We start from the raw sequence: 12,144 nt of genomic DNA on the forward strand, positions 1-12,144 counted from the left end.
GGAATGTGGTTCTGTCTTATATAGCGAGAAGACGTCTTTATTTTCTCTGCAAAGAAAATAGAGAATTTTTTGTCTGGATCAGGTATTATGAACCAAATTTGAATGACAAATGCTGCAGTTTCTTTGGCATTCTATTGAATTCCTTGAAGCATCTTGAAAAACAAATTTGAATATTTGATATTAATCTCTCTAGAAAACCAATAACATTACGCGACTACTTGGCGCCAAGTTAACATTTTATGGCTCCTCGATATTATTCACATTGACGTCAATAGGAGGATGCCTCTCGAAGATAAAACGTAAGTTTGTTTAGGCAGTCAATGTCTATTAGACTAGTTTTAAATCAGATTTAAATTATGTTTCTAATTTGCATTTTTCAACTTTTACGTCACATATCAACAAAGTGTCACGAAAAAACATTAAAATTCGTTCACACTGTTTACACGAATTACTCTTATGTTAATTGAATACAGTGCAATTACACATTTTTTTTTGAAATGTTATAAAAAAATTTATTAAAGTTAAAATTTAATTGTATTCAATTATATTTAAAATTGCATTTCAAAACGAGATTGACGTGTTTATAATGCCAACTGCAGTATCTGCGAATGAAAGTGTAAGAAAAGATCTCGTTTTATCTATTAACACACACTTTTATTTTCGTTATTTAAGCGATATTTCCGAGTTTTACAAGATAGAAAGTTTGACCATTAAAAAGAGAGGTAAAAAGAGAATTTTTTCTAGCTAGAAAATATTGACTTAGCGTTTCGAACTTGCGTCGAGTTGGATTACATATTTGAACGGTTTTATATACAGAACCGGAACTATTCCGTGGTGAAAAAAAAGAAACAGATATTTATCGAACACGGTCAGCCTGCGAAGCTAGTCCTCTCTTTCGGTTTTGATATACGACTAAATCACGGCGCATCGCGGCCTTGCACACGGCCTTGCCGTACAAGAGGCACGTGTATACGACTGCGTGGGCGTAAATGTGAACATTAGCGATATTCGCGAATGTCTGTCTTGCAAGAGAGAGATGACACCGATTCGAAGTCTCATTACTCCCTTGCATAAAAGTTTCTCCCGCACTCTCTGACTCATCGTCGAGAATTATCTTCAAATAGCAACTACTTAGTTATTCTCATAAGAGTCTCAGCACTTATAATCAATCCATCACTAAACCACTTCCTTCTGCTATGAACTATAATTAGCTTCGAGAATTTTTCTCATAAATTCAGACATTATGTAATTGTAATTGAATTACATAATTTAATTCTTATCTGAAGCTTCTTGCTACTTCTGTTAATCATACAGAGCAATTTTAAAAGTATACTGTGGTACACATATATTAAGTATATATAATATGACTAAATTACACATACATTAGTTCTTTTTTTGTCATGCGACCGACTTTTCCTCTTGGAGGAATTTGTAACATAACAGATTGATTCTTATGTGTCATTTTTTATAGAATAAAATGTGATATGTACAAAAATAACTTTATGGGAAATCTAAAAATTACAGTCTCCTAAAAAAGAATGTAAATACTGATATTCCAGCTTCAGGATTGCGTTTTAAAATCAGCTGTGCAGTTTGAAGAACTGGAAAATATATTTAATCATTCATATAGAAATATTAGGTACCAAGATCCGGTCTCGATAAACTATACTTAGCGCTCTTTTATTTATTTGTGCTATAAACGCTTCTGTTTATTCACGGACGATCTACCTGTTTTATATCTATGCTGAGAAGAGAGAATTAGACATTTTAAATTGCTGAGCAGATTAATTCTAATCGCTGCTTCGGCACCAGACCAATCTAGCACGCGCCGCTCATTATAATTCAACTATAACTGTCTGACCAAGCCCGCCGGTCCAGGATCTTCTCGAGCAGAATGTCTCGATACGGGATTTCCTGATTGCCCCGTGGTGTGGAATGGCACCGTGTTATGGATGGCGTGCCACGTAGATATATATATATATATATATACGTACAACGTACACGACGCCGGCAGACGTACTGTTACACGCTTTTGTGTTCAAAAATTTAATCGGAATTTTTCTTCTATGTGCGTCATCAGAGAAGTCAAAGGCCTTACAGGAAACTTTAAAGAATCTTCACTAAACAATTAAAAAAAAGGGTCTTTCCTAATTCGATATAATTTTTCTTTCTATTTATATTTCACGATATCCATTAATACATACAAAACCGATAAAAATTTCTAGCGTTCCACAAGTTCATTTGATGATGGATGTATCGTTGATACACACACATAAGTTAGTTTATACGTTACACTGAAAAAAGAGTCTGGTTGTATTAATTGGAATTCTGATTGAAAATAGACAAATCAAAATTTTTTTGTTAAATCTATACAATTCCAATTGAGTTAAAACCAAAATTCTAATTGATATGATTCGAATTTTCTAGTTTGTCCATTTTCAACCAAAAATTTTTCTCAGTGTAGAGAAGCATGTTTTTGAAGATACAATATGCTCCGCAATATTTTCAATTTTCCTACTCTTCTTTATTTTCCTCACATTTACGGAATTTTTAATAAAAAGATTCTGTTATTGCCTCACTATTGCACCATTTTCTTTTTAAACTTGATATTTTTCCAAATCGTGCAATTTTCACAGGTGTCGTGTTGTCACGCGCCATCGTGCGTAGCGACATGCAATGATTAAAAAATAAATCCGACAGCACGGAATCTGTGCTTTATCACGTCGAGATACCGTAAATGGATCTCGAGGAATTCGATTTTTTATTATAATCGCCAGTATCTCCATTTCATAGAAGTGTAATTAATCGGTAATGTCACGCTTTGTGATTTATTTGACGATATTCAGGTACGGCCTTCAGAGGCCGAGCGATTTTCTATTTTTGCGAACAAAATAAATACGTTCGTCACGGAATTCTTACTTATTCATTGGCACGCTCGACTTGACTTCTCTCTCAATAAATTATTAATTCACATTGACGTACCCATCTCACGGAATTCCCTATCAAGTTCTGCCAGCCATTAATCAGTCATAATATTGTTCTCATCGCCGGTTTTTGCATTGCTTTGTGTGACGATAACAATGCCGATGAAAACGATGACGATACCACCTTGTAAAATTCGCAATTTTTAACGTGCGAATTGTAGTCATATAATCACTAATTCTTGCCCATCGTCGTTACTATCCATCTAAAATTTGTGTGCTTCGATCTTTGTCTTTTTCTTCTTTTTTGTTATTTTTAATATTATACACATCGAAGGTCAATCGGTAATGCTCAACAACTTCCGACTCATTTTTACGAAATAACGTAATGTTTTACAAAGCGATCGTAGGCGTATTTTGATCATTATTTTCATAATTGTCATTATTATCTTCGTTGCTCTTGTCGTCGTTATAGTACGATGACCTAGAGAGGCAGAATTACACGAATATGTGTAATCCATTCCTATACGAATTCCCACATTCCAAGAAAGGTGAGAAATTATGATCATCGAAACTGGAATCTCTTTTTTTTTCACTTCTACGACTTGTGTTAATGTAACGACTCAGTCCACATGTTTTGACCACGGCGTCATCGATCGATTGTGGGACTGAAAACCCCTGCGTATCTCTCCGGTAATCATTGAATAATGATTAAATCGACGCGGCTCTTCGCACGTGCCGTTTACGTATTGCTGATGAAAAATACGAAATTTCGCATTCGCCAAAGAATGAGAAAAAATATTTGGTTGTACTTACGTGGAAATATCCTACATTTTTTCACAGATATGTTATTATTATATTTCGTTGAAATAGATTTATCTAAAATTTAGATGTTAAGTTAAAAAATTTTTTATGTAAAAAAACTTGGCGCCGCTAGATCAAGCCAAGTTTGCTAGCGATGCCAAGTTTTCTACATAAAAAATTTTTTTATTTTAATTAGATACTCTTAAATGTATTTTTGTTTAAAAGTAGTTATACAACATTAGTGTTTCAACTAAATGTATTTTCTGTCTTTAATTGGCGCAATTTAAAGACTTCACATATTTTTCGAAAAAAAATTACTATTACTTTGACAGTTTGGAAAATAGGTTTGGAATCGATTCGGAATAGGATCATTTTGTTCTTCAAGAAACACACATACAAACGCGTATAATAATTTATAATTTATATAATGGTTTTTTCTAATAGGAGCACTCACACTCGGCGGCATTTTTTTACCTTTTTTTAAAAATGTAAATTTGTTATATTGGGTTAGAGAAAAAGTTTTTTTACGTATAGCCGATAGATGGAGATCTGGTCGATTTTTTATGTACCATTATTGTGTGACGTTATATATTATTGGAAAGATATTATTTCATATAACATTTTGAAATAGATTGATCACTCGCCGGCTCGCGTAAAAACACGGAAAGATTTCACGCTAGCTATATTTGGCGCGAAACACCGTGTTTTTTGATAAATAAGTATAAGGCTGTTTGGATTTATTAATATAAATTAATTAAAACATAGAAAAAATATGTATAATATACTATTTTATAAATTTATATATTATTTAAAATTTTTTACTTTTTCTATATAATTCAAATTTATCTATAAGTTGTTTTAATTAAACAATTAATAGTTAATATAGAATTAATTGTATTAATTGTTATATTTATATATAATCAAGTAAAATATTTTTATTGTTTTAAATTGTACACTGTGCAACGTAATGAAAAGGAAATCGAAAAACAGGAAACGATTAACAGTCCCCTTTTTGACCCACTTCCGCTTTCTCGTCCTTCTGCATTCCGTTGCAATCGATGGGCACAGGAATCATTGTTGCGCGAAACGTTCAACACTGTGATTGCGTGATATTATTCCAAATGTGTCAAACAAGCACTCGGTTAAATTTGAATTATGTAATTGCCATGGTCAATCTGATGTTGAAGCAAGTATGATGATTGTGGTAAGCTGAGGTTTCTGATGCTCCGCAATCAGGAAGGAAGTAATTCTGCGCAAAAATAATAAAATTCAAGAGAATAAAGAATAAAATCTCCTAATATTACATTGAAAAAAAAAGATTACATCAACAGCATTATTTTAATTGAAAATAATTTTGTTTATTTAATAAAAGTATTAATGAAACATAAAATTTTATTAAAACACGAACAAGACGTATTTGTATCATTAATAGTGTTATTGTGAATTAACAAAATAATTTTTAATTAAAATAATGCTATTGACGTCATTTTCATCAATAAAGTTATATATTTTTTTTTCAGTGTACCTTTCAAAATTTGGTGTCTAGAGAAACAATTTTCCATTTTGAGAATTAAAACATTTCCATATCGTATTATTTATTTACGAGATATAGAAGAATTATTATAAGATAGATTTTTTAAATATATTTACTTAAATATATTTATTTTTTAAATTTATATTTGTTTGCGACGTTGAAAAATAAAGTGTGAATCATTACGTCCATTTCAATTCCAGATTTTACCAGGAAGCAGACAACGACACTTTATGTAATGTCTACTCAAAGTCAAATTGTTCCACTACAACATTCAGTTAATAGTCAATGCTGTTAAAGAAGTCGTAACTTACAAATTGATTCCATAACTATCAAAAATATCCTGTTGAGAAAGATATAGTCAGGTACCGATTCACTTCCGGCAAAAAGTTTACTTCACGCATAAATTAACACTAATTTAATTTAGCAGGGTCATCAAGTCGGGTAATATAGAATTACAGACGCATTTATATTTCTACGTATTGATGATCAAATTGAAATGATTTACAAGATATTTATATGAATACAAGACATTGAGAAAATGCACACGTTACTTCATTACTCGGCACAAATAATTATTATGTTTTTTTAAGTCAACTGATTTGCAAGAACTCTTTATCATAGAAGAAATATTATTTAAGTTAGAATTATTATTAAAGTTTCTCGTTACAGCTAAATTTAAGCTATATTCCTCAAAATTTATTAAAATATTCAAAGATTATATACAAATTAGCAAATAATATTATATTTAACAAAGATGATCGCAAATCAAATTAATGTAGATTTGTTACTTTCTCGCATTCTTCTTTTCACTATCTTCTTTATATATTTTCATATACATATATTTTTTCTATAAATTTCTCGACATTCTTTTTTTCTCTTTTTCTCTCTTTCGAGATAATTATCATTCTTCCACGTAACCTAGATGAACAATGCATAACATAGACATACAGTTACATGCGCTCAAGATGACGAAACAGATATATTTGTACGGGATCGTACAACTTCTGGTTGCCACGAATTGCATCCGTGTACAGAAAGCAGAAGCTATTTTTATCAAATCTATGTGTGAAATATTTTTATGTGAGAAACTGCGGAATTTTCCAATCAATTTTGTCGTTATGTCATTAATTAATACCTTATAAGCTGCCAAAGACTCTTTCAGTTGATATGGGAGAATACCGCTAAAAAATGCAAGACGAATGTAAAAAATTCATGAATTTTTTGTTGGAACCATTTACGTCATAACAAATCATTACAAATATCGTCTCATTGAAATTCTTAAAAAGTTATTGTAAGAAATAACATCAACATACATATTGTATATGCAATATTTCCTCTTAGCGCAAAGGACTCCGCAGACGTAACCTTAAATAAGATCATGGAAAAATGAGGAAAAGGAAATATTATCTTGACCTATTACGACAAAATTAATTTATTTTGATCAAATTTTAATAAGAACCGGCATTCTTTAATGAGAAATTATCATAATATGAATTGCAAAAAGTTTTTGAAAAATTAACTAAGAAATACGAATTGCCTGTTTTTGTTTTTAAAGTTTAGTTTATCAAAAACTCCTCATTTTTACTGACGCAAAATCGACCAAAGAATCTGCAGCAGAAAGAACATTCCGTAGAGTCGGGACATTAAAGCTATAAATTCATAATTTTTTTTACATAATCGCTGCTTGTAAGAAAAAAGTGATTTCTGATCGCGAATTATTTGCCATCGCGACAAATATAGATGTGGACTGCGTTTTGCACCAAGCCGTGCGTTTTAGATTGTGTCATTCTGCTTTCCAATTCAATTAACTGTGTGCGAACTCGACCTCGATGCGACTACGTACGAGTGTAGTCATCCTTTCAGTCTTCGACATCATCAGCGTGGAAGGATATCCGTCATGAAGGATGATCGAAGAACACGCCAATTATGCGCGCCATACCCGGTTAAAAGTGCGAAGAACATCACAGGAGGTCAAGGGACACCGGTGACGGCGCGCGTTAATTGGCTGATTCTCGATTAACAAAGTTTTACGGCTGAGCGATGACAGCATCCTGTACGATTTCGAATCCGTCATTGCCTTCGACTAACAATTTATTCGCTTATTTGTTTCTTTTTTTTCTAACTTTAAAATCTCTCAAGACTCTTAGCTGACAAGGGGCATGTCACAATTGCTCGGAATCGATTTGATTCTCTGTGAAATATGTTGTTAAACACAAAATTCTAAGAAACACCAATTTTTTTATATCAGCCTAATTTGAGATTTAACGGGTTAAATGATCCTTCAAATCTTATGGAAATGGAATCTTTTCAAAATATTAGATTTTTGAAAAATCTAAGTATATAGTTATAAAGTATATAAAAAATCATGAAAGTTTTTAGTAAAAGTTTTTCTGTATGTCTCACCTTTTCGCTGATAATTTATAGGAATCAAATATAGTATTAGCTTTGATCCCTTTGAAATCTAAGATTGAGTCGATGAAAAAAAAAAAATGTCGCTTAGATTTTTGTGTGCAATAGTATATTTCGAGAGGAATCGAATCGATTTCTGACAGTTGTGACAGACCCTCTGAAAGCGACGCACCATATATTTACTTGATGCGTATATATTTACTTGATACGTTTGTCTAATTTCGCGGAGATAGAATTTATCCTAGAAACGTAATTAGAGATTCAATTCAATTCAAATTGCACGATGCATGCGATGGTAACGGGATATACCTTCGTCAGTTTCTAGACGATTTGAATCCCGTGATGTGATTTCATCACGATGATACTCTCCTTACCAATTAAGGAACAACGTTACGTGCCGAAACGAATTAATTCCGCCTGTTGTTACACAATAAATTTATTAGTCGCGCATAGATAAGGCACAAGATATGTAAAACAGAAGTCATAAGTGCGACATAGCTCGCTATTGTTCTGCAGGGTGAGACTTGACCACCTTGAATATTTCTGTCAGATGCAAATATTTGTTGTTTTGCTAGTTTGATATCTCAGACCTATTCTGCAGGATATTTTTCATAAAATTCTTTTCCACATATAATTCTACTTTTTCTCCTATCTACTATAATATTTTACATTTTATTATTTTATTATATTCTGTTTATCTTTTAGTTATTAGACTTATCTTTTAGTTATTAAAAGTAGTCTTTAAATATGTTAAAATTACAATTAATATACGTATACAATTAAAAATAAAAATAACATTTTATTACTTGTTAAATTTTTATAAAGTCATTAAAGGTGTCATTAAAGGCTATGATTATAAAATAAATGTTAATTAAATTATACAAATTATGCATCTTTCTCTTTTAATGGTTTCATATCCAGTCGTTATTTGCTTTTTTTGGTGAATAATAAATTTAGCTCAAAACGTTTTATTTAGGCAAAAATTCTGCTAATAAAATATCTTTTAAATAAAAGTTATTTATTGTTTAGTAAACTATATCTTACAGAAAATTATTATTACTTTATGAAATATAAAGAGAATAACTGCACATGTATACATATATATATATATATTTCTTTTAATAAAGGAAACTTTATCAATAATAATTTATCATAATTAAGAAAGGATGTCGATGTAATTGCGACGATAATTAAACAAACATTTGCATTGTTCCTTCAGCCAAATTATGCAAAATTATTGAAGTAATTATTGAGTTTAGTCCTCATTATATTCGCAGTTGCAAGCGCAAATCTTACTATTAAACGGGCGGGTCGATGAAATTACTAATCTGAAAGATTACTGGGAACGGCACTCGTTGCGGTAAAAGCAAATGCATATTCGCACCGCATAACTGCACGTATAATGTGAGGTGTGTTATCCCTCAGCATGAACGTGCTGTGAGGTTACACGCAGAATACGCACGTGAACACGCTCGAGTGGCGATGTTTGCATTCTGGCATTCTCACGTTGGTCATCGCCACGGAAAAGCATCGTAAATGCCATTGTTCGATTTCCTACGCGTGAATTTTCCCGAGCTGCTCGCACAGTGAATGTAGAAGTCACGTAAACGTGTGGAGCGCGAAGTTTCAAGAGAGGAAAACGATGTTCTGTCAGATTATAACGGATCACATATTCGTAATAACGCGATAAAAGATTCTAAAATTAATTTTCCTATTTTAAAGAATTATTCAGTTTTCAAAAACGATTTTTTAAATACATAATAATAAGTTAGATTAAACCGCTACATGAATAAATCAAATGAAGAAGCGTTAAATACAGTCGAGGCTAAATCTTAGTGCCTATAATAATATTTCTATGTACATATTTTTCATTTTTTAATTATATAAACACTGCGCCAATTATTTTTGGACTTGAAACGCAATCACAAATGGAAGTTGAAATATCATAAATTAAATTAATCGTCAATTTAATAATGATAAGCGTTTTTATATTGCAAAAATCTTATTGCGAAAAATTTCATTTCAACTATGGATTGAATTGAGATCCTCCTGACTGTTTTAAGATGCTTATTATAACATCATTAAATTGACGATCAATTTAATTTGTGATATTACTATTTCAGTTTTAGTTTGCGATATTACGTTTTAAGTCCGACAGTAATCGGCGTGCTGTTTATATAACTGAAAAATGTATTTAAAAACTACATAGAAATATCATTAAGTACCAAGATCCAGCCTCAAGCGTATTTGGCGCTTCTTTACTTATTTGATACCTCTGAAGCTAAAAGGAAAGTCTTGCGGTTTCCCAAACGACTTCCTATCTTCAAAAAAATTGCAACATTGAAATATAAATCGAAATTGCTTTTAACTGCGCGATGAAAATTGCTTTTTACTCACAATGTGCAATCAGATACGAAACATCCTGACTCTTTTGACGCGATCGATCATTCGAAACACTTGGCATAAGTTATCTGGACGACGTCTACGTGTGGTTACTGATCATTCGCACGAAAAGAGACGAATGTGAAAGTGAAATTGGGAAATGATGTACAAATTTTATTCTCGTATGCCATAGGCGCACGTTGAATAAATAACACGACAGGCGTTATGTATACCCTGCACTGCTGTTACGAATTACGTTTTACCTGGCCGCAAGCCTTCCTGACAGACCCACGTCGATACGATCGCATACAGACAACACAATCGGTGTCGCTTTTAATTGACACTCCGCTCACGCATTTATTTGATTATGCTCGATGTGATGCTCGTTCGCGATCAGTCACCGCAATATTCGTGTCATTCACTTACCCTTATCTACTGTTCAAAATATCGTGAGTAGGATAAAAGCAGGGATTATGGAATAGCTTTTTTTAAATTAACATTGCTCTGATATAAATGCATATGAAGACTTTAAATTTACACAGAACTCTTAAGGAATATGTTAGCTACAACATCAAATAAATAAAAGTCACCAAAATTTAAGTCCAACGTCAATATTAACAAAAAAGTCAAAAGTGAGAAAATGGGGGGTCTAAAAAATGGGATGTAATATGGAATACCAATGAAATTTTGACCATAGTACTAAATAACACAATAAATGAAGTCCAAATTTGTTTATTTACATAAACTGATCAAGAAAAATAGAAAACTGTTTAATTTTTATATTGTACAATAACACAGAAAAAATAATAGCATCATTACGAACGTTATTTATACGCATGGACAATCTTGAATCATTAAATTATGACGTACAATAAACATTAGGATCTAAAATAAACATTATTCACAAGAAGAAGAATAAAAAAATTATATTTTCAAACGTTAATATTTATTTTAATGATAATGTTCGATGTATTCCACATTACCTGCATGTGACAAATAAAGTTTTTCCGTAGCAATAAATAAGTTTGAAATAGCAATTAATCTGCATAATATTGTTCATGCAACATTATTAAAAGCGTCTGTGCAATATAAGCATTAAAAAATACCTTCAGTTTGTGAGAATACTTTTTAGAAAAAGCTGCTGGATCTCCTGACGTAACGAAAATAAATGTTAATTGTATCAAAACGGTTGGTCGGACCGAATTCATTGCTTGTTATGACATGTTTGGTAACAGTTGCAATAACTTTCAGCGATTGCCGCCAGATTGCAATGCTTTGTTTAAAAAATAAGCCACTATTCCATATTAGTAGTCTATGTCATAATCCCTGATTTTACCCTATATGTGTATAGAAAAAAGAAATTTTTCGCAGTAAAATTATACTTTCTACAAGAATACTTTCTTTATTTGAATGTATGATACGAAAGTGACTGTACGTTGCTAGCATAAATATTTATTCGATGATATAACGACCTTTTTTTCGTAAAATAGATATTTTTTTCTGAATGTATTGTAAAGCGAATCTGTTACTAAATTTTGTTCACTAAATTAAAAAAAAGTTATCTATTCTTAGTAAATGTAATTTATTATTCAAATTGTTAGCTTTAAAGATGGAATGAAAATTAATTTGTGGATACAAGAAAAACACTAAAAAAATTTAATGTTTTAAAATTGATTAAAAAGTTAAAATTTTTTAATTAATTTAACTTTGAATTTAATTTTGAAATGAATTGGATTTTAATTAACAAAAATTTTATTTTAAATTTTACTTAATAACAAAATCTTTCATAAAGCAATGATTCCTCACGAGATTTTCATTGAAGAAAAATTAGCTTCTCACAGAACTCGTGGAATGTGGACATTCCATACACGGACTAGTATATCTCGATCGTGAATCTACTTGTTTATTGCTGTCATAAATTTTTCTTGTTTACGTTTAGGCTTTATGAACCCGCGAAATGTATTAGACTATTCTTAAAATAATTTAACTCTGCTTAGTAATTTATGTTAATTTCGTCATTAAAAATTTCTTCTTTCTATTCTAGCATGTGTTTTACTTATAAATTACTTAAATCAAGGACAACGTAGTAACCTT

Source organism: Trachymyrmex cornetzi, unplaced genomic scaffold (assembly GCF_001594075.2).
Source record: "Trachymyrmex cornetzi isolate Tcor2-1 unplaced genomic scaffold, Tcor1.1 scaffold61, whole genome shotgun sequence".
Taxonomy (NCBI): Eukaryota; Metazoa; Arthropoda; class Insecta; order Hymenoptera; family Formicidae; genus Trachymyrmex; species Trachymyrmex cornetzi.